Source organism: Lactuca sativa, chromosome 2, assembly GCF_002870075.4.
Source record: "Lactuca sativa cultivar Salinas chromosome 2, Lsat_Salinas_v11, whole genome shotgun sequence".
Classification (NCBI taxonomy): domain Eukaryota; kingdom Viridiplantae; phylum Streptophyta; class Magnoliopsida; order Asterales; family Asteraceae; genus Lactuca; species Lactuca sativa.
Window position 1 is genome coordinate 195,262,271 of NC_056624.2, and position 14,385 is coordinate 195,276,655.

Below are 14,385 nucleotides of genomic sequence, written 5' to 3' on the forward strand. Positions count from 1 at the left end.
ACATAAGACAATAGCTTTACTTATAAATAATACTCCTTTATTTAATCATCAAATGTCAATTACATTTATCTATTACATGTTTCCAAACTATCTAATCTAAACTAATATCGTCTTTCAGCCCAATGCTCCTAGTGTGCTGCAAATGCTTAACCCTACTCAGTCCCTTTGTAAGTGGATTAGCTGGGTTATCCTCTGACGATACCCTCTTTACTACGAGGTGTCCTTCTTCTACTCGATGTCTAGTAAAGTGATATTTTATGTCAATATGCCGAGATCTACCATGATCCCTCGGTTCCTTGGTCAAGGCAACCGCTCCTTCATTATCACAGAAATTTCCATAGGCTCCCTTATGGTAGGCACAACTCCAAGATCACCAATGAAGTTCTTCAACCACATCGCCTCCTTTGACGCTTCGCTCACTGCAATGTATTCTGATTCGCACGTTGAATCATCTATGGTTTCTTTTTTGGAACTTTTCCAAGTCACTGCTCCTCCATTAAGGGTAAAGACCCAGCCCGAGTGTGAACGGTAGTTGTCCCTGTCGGTCTAGAAGCTTGGGTCACTATACCCTCGCACCTTCAAGTCATCACTCCCTCCGAGGACTAAGAACCATTCCTTGGTCCTCCGAAGGTACTTAAGTATATTCTTGACCGCAATCCAATGAGCTCTGCCCGGGTTCCCTTGATATCTACTGACCATGCTCAAAGCAAAGGCCACATCAGGGCGAGTACAAGTCATAGTGTACATGATTGAGCCAACTGCGGAAGCATAGGGTACTCGGCTCAACTCAGCTACCTCGGCTTCTGTACTCGGACTTTGAGTCTTACTCAATTTGGCATTACTCTGTATCGGTAGTTCTCCCTTCTTCGAGTTTTCCATACTAAAGCGTTTTAGTACTTTATCCAAGTAAGTATTCTGACTAAGTCCTATTAGTCTCTTACTTCGTTCTCTCATTATCCTTATTCCCAAAATATAGGAAGCCTCTTCGAGGTCCTTCATAGCGAAGCACTTCCCGAGCCAGGACTTAACCTCCTACAAAGTCGGGACGTTGTTTCCTATGAGCACTATGTCATCAACATACAAAACGAGGAAGCTAACTATACTCCCACTGGCCTTGACATATACACATGATTCATCTTCACTTCGTACAAATCCAAACTCTTTGACTTTCTCATCGAAGCAAAGATTCCATCTGCGAGATGTTTTCTTAAGTCCATAAATGGACTTCTCAAGCTTGCACACTCTATTGAGATGCTTCAGATCGACAAAACCCTCTGGCTGAGCCATGTAAAGATCCTCAGCCAACTTCTCATTAAGGAAGGCGGTCTTGACATCCATTTGCCATATCTCATAATCATGAAATGCAGCAATGGCTAGCATCACCCTAATAGACTTTATCTTAGGACCTGGTGAGAAGGTCTCATCATAGTCAACTCCGGAGTTTGAGTAAAGCCCTTCGCCACCAATCGTGCCTTATACGTGTGCACATTCCCATCCACGTCGGTCTTCTTCTTGAAGATCCATTTGCACCCAACCGTCTTACGTCCGGGCACATTGTCAACCAAATTCCAAACTCGGTTGTCATACATGGACTAAATCTCGCTGTCCATCGCCTCTTTCCATTATACAGACTCTGGGCCTGCCATGGCTTCCTTATAGCTATTAGGTTCATCTAGATTTATTAGTGTACCATCACTAATATACATGTCCCCTTCGGTAGTAATATGAAAACCATAAAACTGGGGTTAAATTCTAACTCTTTCGGAACGTCTAAGAGGTAATGACTTGTCAATCTGTTCAACCGGAGTTTCCTCCTCGGGTTGAGCGCTAGTGTTAGAGGTTCCATCATCGCTCGACTCTTGAATCTCTTCAAGATCGATTTTCCTTCCATTGTCCCCTTGGCTTATGAGTTCCCGCTCTCGGAAAACCCCTTTCCTCGCAACGAAGACAACATTGTCACTCGGTCTATAGAAGAGATATCCAAAGGATTTCAGTGGGTAGCCGATGAAAATACACCGCTCACTACGAGGTTTGAGCTTGTCGTGAGTTTCTCGTCTTACGAAAACTTCACAGCCCCAAACCTTGATATGTGCCAACGAGGGAGCTTTCCCTGTCCACATCTCGTGAGGTGTTTTGGCAAACTTCTTTGTAGGGACTCAGTTAAGGATATGGGTGGCAGTCTCTAAGGCATACCCCCAGAATAAGATAGGTAGTGAAGCACGACTCATCATAGAACGAACCATGTCTAACAGGGTTCGATTACACCTTTCTGCCACACCATTCAACTGCGGTGTCCTAGGTGGCGTCAATTGTGAAACTATTCCGCATTCCTTAAGATAGTCGTGGAATTCAAGACTTAGGTACTCTCCTCCTCGATCGGATCGAAGCATCTTGATTTTCCTGCCCAATTGATTCTCCACTTCATGCTTGAACTCTTTGAACTTTTCAAACGTTTCTGACTTGTGCTTGATTAAGTAAATATACCCATATCTACTATAATCATCGGTGAAAGTCACGTAGAAGCGGTTCCCATCCTTTGTGGTGGATCTAAAGGGCCCACACACGTCGATATGTATGAGATCCAATAAAATCTCACCCCTCTCACAAGTGCCAGTGAAGGGTGACTTGGTCATATTTCCAAGTAAACAAGATTCACACGTGTCATCTTCCCTAAGGTCGAATAACTCCAACACTCCATCCTTTTGGAGTTGGGCTATGCGCTTCTTGTTGACATGTCCAAGATGACAATTCCACAAGGATGCTTTATCCATACTATTGGAAGAATCCATACACAACATATCATTTCCTAGGTTATGATCTCATAGCCCTCTTGCCTCGTGCTTTGGTGATATCTCTCCATCAATTCTAGATGCATCTCATAAGGATACATGTCCTCATAGGACTTTTGGAATTCGGAGTTCATTGTGGCTATCATGATGCAATGGACTTTCGTTGCATCACGTTCATGGGTCTCAAAGACAACCATTTCTTCGGGAGTAGCAGTTTCTGGATTGATCTTCTCGAGCTTCTCATCGAGAACATACTCTTTGTCCTCGTAACGCGCGATCGTGCGAATGTATCTTATCCATTCGCTAAAGTTCGATCCATCGAAAGTCACTTTTTGACAAAGGCTCATTAGCGTGAATGAGCTAGCAGCAGCGTTGTTTGCGTTAGACATCTACAAATAGAAAGGAACAAAGTTGATTAGAATTAAGTCCCTAATTAACACCCAAAATGAAAATTTAGGGCTAGGACCCAACAACATTATTTACACATTAGAAAAGGGATGCCGTGATCCTACATGCAAATAATTTGGAGGTAAGTGAACGACGATTCACTAATTCTTCACCATGAAAAACATAAGCTTAAGTTTTAAATGTATTGAGAATTCCTAGTTTTATTTGAGATTCATTGAACCTTTCAATGGCATGTTTAAATCTCGATATGCCCCTCTAGTTTGTGACTGGGATACCGAGGATCACAAAGTGGGTGTGAATAACCATGCAAATCTACATGGTGCCTTCATTGTTACAATCACGAATTCGATGTGTCGGTAAACCACACACGCTCCATCGAACTATGAAAAACAATGAATCACCCTTTTCCACCTTTGCTTAGAACCAATTAGTGTGTCAGTTAACCACACACGCTCCACTAACTTCTCTGCAAGGGTGCAAAGTGTAATTTCATGGGATCGCATCAATTCACTTTTCCTAAAGTAACTAAGATTGGGAATTTTATGAAACATGTTTAGTTACTTTATATATAGATTCATTATACTTATTAATGAGAAGAGGTTTGCCCTATCCTACCCGTTCGGCTAACGACCCTCCACCAATCAAGTAAGCAGTGGGTGTGAGTGTACACCCATTAAGTGTCATTTTATAGGCAACAACCTTATACCCACCTTATAGACTGGCTTCGTGAATGAGGCCTACTAACGGTAAGACTAGCATTTTTTAATCATATATATATATATATATATATATATATATATATATATATATATATATATATATATATATATATATATTAAGCTTATAATAATAAATTAGTATAGTGTTGAATTTTAAACTTGTAAATTCTAGGGTTTGAAATTTAGATTATTCAATTAAACTTTTAATCACAAAACTTAAATTTCAAAACTTGAGGACACGTTTTAAACTTTTCAAAACCATAAGGATCAAATAGCAAATAATATAAATCAACTAATTAGATTATCTCAATTTGATCTTATTCAATATTACTTGCAAGACAATTTACCAATTCAATTCAAATAATCAATTATTATCATATAACGAAATTATTATTCAACTAATTGGTAATTATCTTTTGTTTGGTCAAGAATATACTCATATATTTGATTAAAATCGGATTTTAGTGACCCAAAACAGTTAAGGCAAGTATCCTCAAGTAAAACAACAAAAAATCCCGAAACTACCTCCTTCTGACGCTCGAACTCGCCGAGTTCCACTATGGACTCGCCGAGTTGGAGCTACTCATCGAGTCCACAGCCGAACTCGCCGAGTTCATCAGGCAGAATCACAAAAATCAAAATTTTCAAGCAACAAGCAATCAACCAATGCATCAATTCAATAGAAATCAATCAAATCTCTGATACCACTGATGGGTTTGAGCCATAAGAACTTTCCTATGTGCACATGTAAACCCTAATTGCTTGGATCTAGGTTTCTCTAATTGAACATGCATTGTATCCAATACTTACAATTCTAGATCTAATGAAAATAATTGAGTCTAATCATATGAAATCGGATCTAGAACAATACCTTGGATTACTTGCTTGATACTTCTTCTTCTTGGAGCTTAGAGTCACGATTGTCACTCCTCTAATGGCTTACAAACACCAATTAGCAAGAGAATGATCTTGAGAGAGAGAGAGAGAGAGAGGAGGGTGAGAAATCGGCTCTAGGGTTCCTTGCCTTGCATGAGTGCCGATCTCCCTCACCCAAGGGATCTATTTATACTATAAGCTACTAGGGTTTCCCCCTTTAACCCTAATTGAATTACTTAGGCCCTAAGCAATCCAAGATCCTCCTAGATACGAGGCTTGGACGATTTATGGTCTCCTAACCCTAAAATCCGTCCACCCTTATATCCATAAGGATACATAGCCCAAAACACAACTATCACACATTTTACAGTTTATGCCCCTTTATTCAAGTAACCTCTTTAAGTCACCAAATTAATTCTCACTTAATATATGACTTATATTAATCAAATAGCATTATTATTCCTTTAATATATTATTCTCAATAATATCTCTTCTCTCTTAACAAATCATTCTGTCAAGTTGCTATGGTGAAGGCAACCCAAAAGGACCATGCACAATCGGGTCAAGTACTTACCAAATATAGTTACAGCCTTAGACACTAATCCAACAGAAGCCTCTATGAGTGTTAGAGGTAATGACAAGGCTTAAAAGACGAGGATGGATGGTTTGTCTTTGGTGATGCTTGTGGTTGTTTTAAGACATGTTTTATGTAACGCCCGTGTTTCTAGGCTAGACATTAATGATGATGTAACAGTCTAGGTTAACCTTTGTAACTCGTTTTGAAATAATATGAACGTATTATTTGAGTATTATGTGTTTATTGCTTAATTGTGTGATTTAAATGGATCAAGGAATAAAAATAAGTGATAAAGTAAAAATATTAGATAAGCTCGATCGATACCTGAAGTTGTAGTGGTCGTGGCAAGGTTTCCGAATATATAAAGAATGCCGAAATCCAAGTTATAATAAAGAAGTTATGACTTGTCGAAGTTTCGCGATAGAACCGGCACGACGCTGAATGATGTAAATAGTGAATTTACGATAGAGCGATATTTATCCTTAGTGATCTAAATGAAAGTTGTAGAATACGTTAAACTGAGAGTGTCCATAAAAAGAATGTCTAAATCTGACTTCGTATGAGAAAGTTATGATTTTTCTAAGTTTCGACTTAGCAGTATGCATCCCGAAACTCGAATTTTAGATCGATTGATTGTTAGCCGAAACCATCTAAACGATAATTGAAGATCTCGTTAATAGTAGTTCAACGGTAAAAAGACAGGCGAAAATGGACGTCGGATGAAGAAGTTACGAATTTTTAACGGACTTTTCCTATCCAGGCCTGTTAAAAATATAATAATAAAAATAAATTCAAAATTAGCCGACGGCGTCTAAATGAAAGTTGTAGAGCATAGTCTCACCTACGCGTGGATATAAAGAAAGTCAAAAACAGAGTCTGTATGCGAAAGATATGAATTTCAGAAGTTTGGAAATGCGGAGTACGCCTAGCGTACTCATGGTTCATGGTCTGCGTTGGGCCACGTCGCCCTACTCCACCTCTCGAGAGCCTCGGGTCCGTAAGCAGTGACGCATCTGGTCTGATCCACTTAGTACGCCCAGCGTACTCGAAGTATGCCTAACGTACGTGCGAGGTTCAGCCCCTATAAAAGGCATGCAGGGGCTGCCAATCTTTTTTGCCAAATTTCTTTTCTCTCTCCCGTTTTACCTCATTTTACGTGCAAGATATAACCACGAAGCCCCGACATCATCCTAACACCTAAAGCAAGTCCCGAATCCCCAAAGATCCCGAGAAAAAGAGTTTATGAGCCAAAGCTCTGCTCGCGAGAAGTCTGGTGTGCGAAGATCTTCCGTTTTCATCGAAGAAAACTGTTTTTAGAGCCGTAGTGCTGTCCGATCATCTTCTGATCAAGTGAGTGCATAGTCCGTTTCATACACACGATTTAATACAAGTATCGATTGATAGTATTAGGTATATGTTTCATGTGAGTGTGTAGTTACTTTCTTCTAACGCATAAATACAAAGTATTCTCTATAAAATATATGCTATGTGTTTATATGTTATGTGTTATTTGAAATAAGTATTGATTGAATGTTTTATATACATGTTTTACGTTGTATATATATATATATATATATATATATATATATATATATATATATATATATATATATATATATACACACAAAGATGTTGGGTAGAGCTTGGGTAGATAGTGGATGTGTGATGAAATAAAATAATGAGAGGCCTTGATGTTGTAGTTGATATAGTCATCTAGCGGAGTATGGATGACGACCACAAACTCTTTCTAGACAGTCCAGTGGAATGCTGACAGGTTCATAACCTGTAGGTGTTGTGAACGATGTGTTCACCGGAGTACTCTGTCCTCCTCATGGTTGCCTTTAGGACAACTATTGTCGAGGAAACCCCTTTGTAGTAATGTCCGTCCCGATGAAAATTGTAGATTAGGTCCCTTGTAATAGTTGTTGTCATAGGGACGTAAAGTGAGGATAACGAGAATGGGTAATCGGGTTATTGTTGGATGGTGAAAATTAAATATAATTATTTATTGTGGGTTGAAAACCCTATATGCTCACTAGGCTCCCAAGCCTGACCCACTCAGTTTCTTTGTATTACAGGTAGTGGCGTGAGAGCATAAGTTGGAGAAATTGTGAAGATGTTTTTGTTTATAAACCAGTAGTTGTATAGAACTATGTAAGGTCTATGTTTTATTTTTTATGCTTTTGCATTTGTATCGGAACATGACATCCCGAGTTTTGTTATATATAAAAATACATTTCCTTAAGGAATGCTTTGATAAATTTTATTTATCATATTTTGTTTTGTGAACAAATTCCGAAACTCTTTTAAATCAAAGGATTACTCTGAAAATTATTTTAAAAGCATAAATTAAATCAGTCTTTTCTGGCCGTGATTTTGGGGATGTCACATTTTACTGTTCTTTCTTGCTCGCCTTCCTATGATTTATGATGTGGTTAAGACTTGTGATCTTTCTTTAATCCTTGGTTGCTCATGTATGTCCTTTTTTCTTTCTTTGGATGCTTGTTAACTATATTGTATTGATTTGGCTATTTTTATTATTTTCCTGTTGTTTTTACAAGATTTCACCTTCTCTAGCTTGGTTTGTACTCCCCATTATGATATTACCTTGTGTTGTTTCAACCATGCTTGTTGAGCTCTTGCTTCTTGGTTAACTAGTTGGCTTAGGCTTAGTTTTTCTTTTAACTGGGTTGCATTTTATGGTTGTATTCTTAGCCTGACATGTAGTCCTGGTCGAGATCTTCTATGTTGACTAGCTATAAAATCCCAAAAATACTAGTAAAAATTTGTGTTTAAACACCCAGATCACATAAACATTTGTTCAAAACCAATCATAGTAAAATTTATTTCTCAAACATTAGAGTAACATAGTAATAATCAATGCGGAAAAAGCCTTCAAGGGATGTTGTGCGATCAAGCCTGACCCTTCCTTTTGGAACTAGAAGTATCTGAAAACATTTAAAATGTAAAACACAATCACAAAGCTTAGTGAGTTCCCCGAAATACTAAATACCATACATACATTCGCCATTGGCTACCCCCATGGTCTTTCCGTGAAATGCCATAGGCTACCCCTATGGTCTTACGTTCAAGTACCATCAGCTACCCCCAAGGTCTTTACTTGAAATGCCATGGGCTGCCCCCATGGTCTTATATCCAAGTGGCATGGGCTACCCCATGGTCTTTACTTTAAATAACATGGGATACCCCATGGCCTTATATCCAAGTTCCATGGGCTACCCCATGGTCTTTACTTGAAATGACATGGGATACCCCATGGCCTTATATTCAAGTTCCATGGGCTACCCCCATGGTCTTTACTTGAAATGTCATTGGCTACCCCCATGGTCTTATATCAAAGTGCCATGGGCTACCCCCATAGTCTTACATGTAGTTTCCATGGGCTACCCCATGATCTTCCATGTAAGTATCACAAAGACAACTAACACCCTATATGGTATAGTGAGAAGACTCACCTTTGTCACGAAGTTAGACAGGCCACAACTCAATGCCACGAAACAGGTGCTACAACCCACCTATCGAATCACACAAGGTCACACCTTAGTCTACATTCTAGAACTAGAAATATGACCTAAATTCAACCAAGTCAAAAAGTCAACAGTCAAAGCCAACTATCAAAGTCTACTCTAGATGGTCTCCACACTATGGTGAATCCTTAGGCCACGTGATGGCCACATCTCGATAAAACAGTCGAGAAACCCCCAATTGCTATGATGTGGTGAGTAGACTGCCACGTCGTGGAATCTGGGCTCTCACAGCCTAATAGATTAAGTTCTGCATCCATTAAGCCACTCTATTCAAACTTTCCTGAAAGCTTCCTACGGTCAAACACAACATAAAAATCGATTTTTTTCAGTCATGCATGTCAAATGCAATTCCGACTCAAACTAGGTCAAAAATGGAGAAATAACACTAAGATCGCAAGCATGGAGCTCATTAAACTAACAAACTACAGATCTGGAACATATGTCCACCAAGGGACCTCTATAATCCATAAAGTTGCCAACTTTATGGAATCCATTCACTCAACTCAACCCAACATGGAGAAAAGTGGGAAGAAACCTAGATCTAGCGTGATATGATGAGAAATGTGAAGGATTTATACCTCCAGAAGATCAGAAATGAAGTGAAGATGTAAGATCCAAGTTGGAATCAAATGTAAGACCACCACGATGAGCTTGTTCTTCCTTCAACCTTCAAAAAGTGACTTCACATACTCAAAACAGACACAAAAGACTAGGGTTTGGGTAAGAGTTCATTCTTAGAGAATGGAGGTTGCCAAATGAAGGAACCCTAGAAGTTAGTGCCCTTAAATAGGGCACCAATCTTGAAAATTAGGGTTTGGCATAAAATAGCTGCTACGATGTGGAAAACATACTTTCATGTTGTGGCATCGCGTAGATGCGTGTTTCCTCTAAATTGGTGCCACACCGTGGCCCATAAGTGTCATGCCTGGCCACGCCAAAATCCATAAAATGTAGTAATTAACTCACGAAGGGAATTCCTAAGATATGGATGTTACAACTCTCCCCCACTTGAATTAGACTTCATTCTCGAAGTCCGCTGCTGTAATTAACTTGGGGTAATGCTCCCCCATCTCCTCTTTGGGCTACCAACTCCCTACCGGTGCTGCCACTACATCTTCACCAATCCAACCACCTTGTTATGCAAGATCCTCATGTTCCTATCATGGATCACAATCGGCCACTCAACATAATTCAGGTGATCATCAAACTGAATATCGTTCAAACAAACTATAGTCGTCTCGTCGGTCGTAACTGGGAAACATGGAAGGTTCTATGATTCTAGCTAAGCTCATCTGGTAAATCCAATTTGGTAGACCACCTTGCCCACCTTAGCCAGAACTCGGAATTGACTAATAAACCTAGGGTCCAGCTTGCCCCGCTTCCTGAACCGGATGACAACTTTCCAAGTGATACCTTCAGAAGCTCAAAATCTTCAATATGGAACTTCAACTTCGAACATTTCCGATTAACATAAATCTTATGGCGACTCTGTGTGGTCTGCAATCGATCATGCACCTAATGTATCAAAAAATTGGTCTTGAGTACTACCTCAATACTCCTTACAACTCGAAGCCCGACCTTGCCCTGAAAAAGTCGGGTCTGACACTTCCTCCCGTAAAGCATCTCAAATTGAGTTTGATCAATACCAGCATGATAACTGTTGTTGTAGGATAAATCGGCCAATGGAAGATAGGTATCCAAACTCCCGCCAAAATCTAGCACACATGCCCTGAGCATATCCTCAAACGTCTGAATAGTCTGCTCACTCTGTCTGTTGGTCTGGAGGTGGTATAAAGTGCTTAAATGTATCTGAGTACCCAAATCCTCATGAAACTCCTCCAAAATCTGGAGGTGAAATGAACATCCTAATCTGAGACCACGAGAACTGGAACCTCGTGATGAGTGACTAAGTATCTGATGTAGACATCGGCCAACTTCTCGACGGAAATGCTCTCTGAAATTGGGATGGAATGAGCACTCTTGGTTTATCTATCGGTAATGACCGATATAGACTCAACCTCACATGTCGTCCTTAGCAATTTTGTAATAAACTCCATAGTGATATCCTCCAATTTCCACATGGGAATGGGTAAACGGGTGCATCTTTCCATGGGGTCTCTGATGTTCGGCCTTGACTTTCCGCCAAGTCAGGCACTGCTCGACACACCATGCTATCTCCCTCTTCATGCAGGGCCACTAGTAACTTAGTGTCAAATCTCTATATATCTTCGTGGCCACCAGATGGATCGAAAACTTAGACTTATGTGCTTCCTCCAACAATGTATGCCTGACACCACTAGCAACTGAAACCCATACCCTGCCGCACTGAGTCTATAACCCAGGACTATCTTTGACAAATACATTTGGCTCTGATTCTCTCTTCCTTCTAATTCTCCCTCCTTAACCCCTATACATGTGCTTTCTTGATCAAATCTAATAGTGGTGAAATGATAACCATCCACAAACATAGATATCTGATGGGCGTACTCGCTGCCTTTCGACTCAAGGCATCAGCCATAACTATGGCCTTCCCAAGATGGTACAAAATCTCACAGTCATAATCTTTCAGCACGTCTAACCGTCTGCACTGTCTCTTATTCAGGTTCAGCTGATTCATCAAATATCTCAAGCTCTTGTGGTCTGTATAAATATTACACCTGATCCCATCCAAAAAATTTCTCTAAATCTTGAGGGAAAAAACCACAACCCCTAGATCCAAATCATGAGTAGGGTAATTTGCCTCGTGAGGCTTCAACTAACTCAACATAAGCAACGTACCCAAAACCAAAAATTGAAACATCAAAATAAACAACAAAGTCATCCATACCCTCGGGAAGGGTCAAAATCTGAGCCTCACACAATCTCTGCCTTAATGTCTAAAATGATGCCTACTTCTGAGGCCCCCACCGAAAAATAACATTCTTCTTCGTTAATTAGGTCAAAGGGACAACAATATTGGAGAAATCCTGAATGAACCTTTGATAATAACCTGCTAAATCAAGGAAACTCCGAGCCTCAATTGGCGTCCTTGCAATCTCCCATTGCATCACTGCTTCGATCTTGGCCGGGTTGGGCAATATACCCTTTTGGTTGACAATGTTCCCCAAGAATTGCATCTTCCGCAACCAGAACTCACATTTGAAGAACTTGTAATAAAGCCTCTCCCTTATCAATGTCTTTAAAACCTCTCACAAGTGCTCCTCATGTTGTTCCTTGGTCTCATAATAGACCAAGATATCATCAATAAACATTATCACAGACCAGTCCAGCATTGGCCTGCACATTCGGTTCATGAGACCCATGAACGTTGCCCGTGTGTTGAGGAGCCCAGATTGCATCACCACAAACTTGTAATGACCATAGCAAGTCCTGAAGGTATCTTCTACACATCTTCATCCCTATCCCTCATCTGATTTTAACCTGATCTCAAATCAATCATGAAAACCAAGATTCACACTAGAGCTAGTCAAATAAATCGTCGATCCTCGGAAGTGGATAACGGTTATTCGCCGTTAACTTCTTCAATTCCCAGTAGTCAATGCACATCTTGTGTGAACCATCCTTCCTCTTCACAAATAGGATTGGTGATCCCTATAGTGAACTGCTCGGCCTAATGAATCCCTCTTTTAACAGTTCTTGCATATGCATAGACAACTATTGCATCTCTGGTGTTGCTAGGCGATTAGAGCTACACCTAGAACCAAATTGATCCGAAACTCCACCTGCCTCTCAGGAGGCACTCCCGGTAAGTCCTCGAGAAACACATATAGAAAATATCGAATGATAGGTACAACACTCACTTTCTCCCTCTCCATAACCCATGAATCTATAACATAATCTACAAACCTGGAGCATCTCTGTTGATGATATCTCATAACCCTCGTCCCTAAGCATGTCATGATACCTCGTCTTCTTCATCTCCTCATCTATAACATACTGCAGAACTTGTAAATATCTCTCCCTAAACTAGGCGGTGATCTTCACCACAGTCTTCGTCATCTAGCAAAGGTCCTGAAACTCCGTTGCCAACTGATGCACCTCAATACCAGATGCGAACTCCTCTCTGAATCTTGCCACAAAATTAGTCCAAGTCATGACCACCACAACCTCAGCCCCCAAGGCATGACCAACCTCCTCCCACTAATCGTAGGATCCATCCCTCAGAAGGCAAGACACAAACCCCACCTTTGATCCCTCATGCTAAAAACTCATCCGCTGAGCATTCTCTATATCTACAATCCACTGCCTGCTAGCAATAGGGTCCTTCTTCCTGAAGAACTTTATGTCCCCGCAAGCCTTAAACTCCTAAAAGTAGAGACTCTGTGCCCCTAACCGACCAATTTCAATTTCTACACGAAAGTCCCCTAAGAGATCATCTAGAAAATTCACGATCCCTTCCTTGATGGTACCAAACATCACATGAATTTCATCCAAAATACTGCAATTGATCTCCAATGTAATGAACTCACGTATCCTCTCACCAATCGGATCAACACCGGTTCATGAACCAACGACTGAACCATAAAATTCTCCTCAAGTGCTTACCACCATACTGAAAGGAAAACATATAAATGACTAGAATATACTCGAGGGAACTCTCACACGACAATCTCCTTAGAATCTCCATTATTTTCCTTGATTCGAGTACGAATCCTATTCTTTCAGCAGTATGGGATTGATACTACCTTACACACCTATCCGTACTTTCCTCAAGAATCACTATAAATCCTCTAAGCCACTCCACTATGAAAAATCTCATGATCCCTATGCTAAACAACATACATATGTCACTACATCACCCCTTTGGCTCTCCTAGGAATCCTCATCTCACTTTCTTCTGCAATACTAGGAACCTCTACGAACACCATTGGTTTCCTTATGCGTGCAAATTATACATAATAAGGGTTCAAATAAACTATCGATGATACTACCCTAAGTCCACAACCTGATAAGGAATAGGAAATAAGGCTAAATCAATCATTCTAAGGCTATGTGATCCTAATCGTATACAATTTTTAAACATACATTTAGCGATTAACTTTTCCAATATAGATTCCAAGTGATACATAACATCCAATTCCTCCTAGGCTACAAGGCATCACACAAATAAGGAATTCTATCATCCAATTCCCTATTCTAGCATGGAGTTCACATAAACACATAATACTTATGTATGTGTATTTTGGGAACCACTTACATGAGCTCGGATGATTTCACACATCACACCCCTTTCCTCATAAAACTCTTTTTAGAAAAAAAAATCTTGCAAAAAGATTTATCAATTCCTTAGCTTGAGTTTAGACATACCCGAGGGTGTGCCTAAATCCCTCAAACCAAGGATATAATACTAATTTGTAACATCCCAAAAATACTATTAAAATTTTTAAACACCCAGATCACATAAAAATTTGTTCAAAACCAATCACTTTAAAATAGTAATAATCAGTGCGGCAAAAGCCTACAAGGGG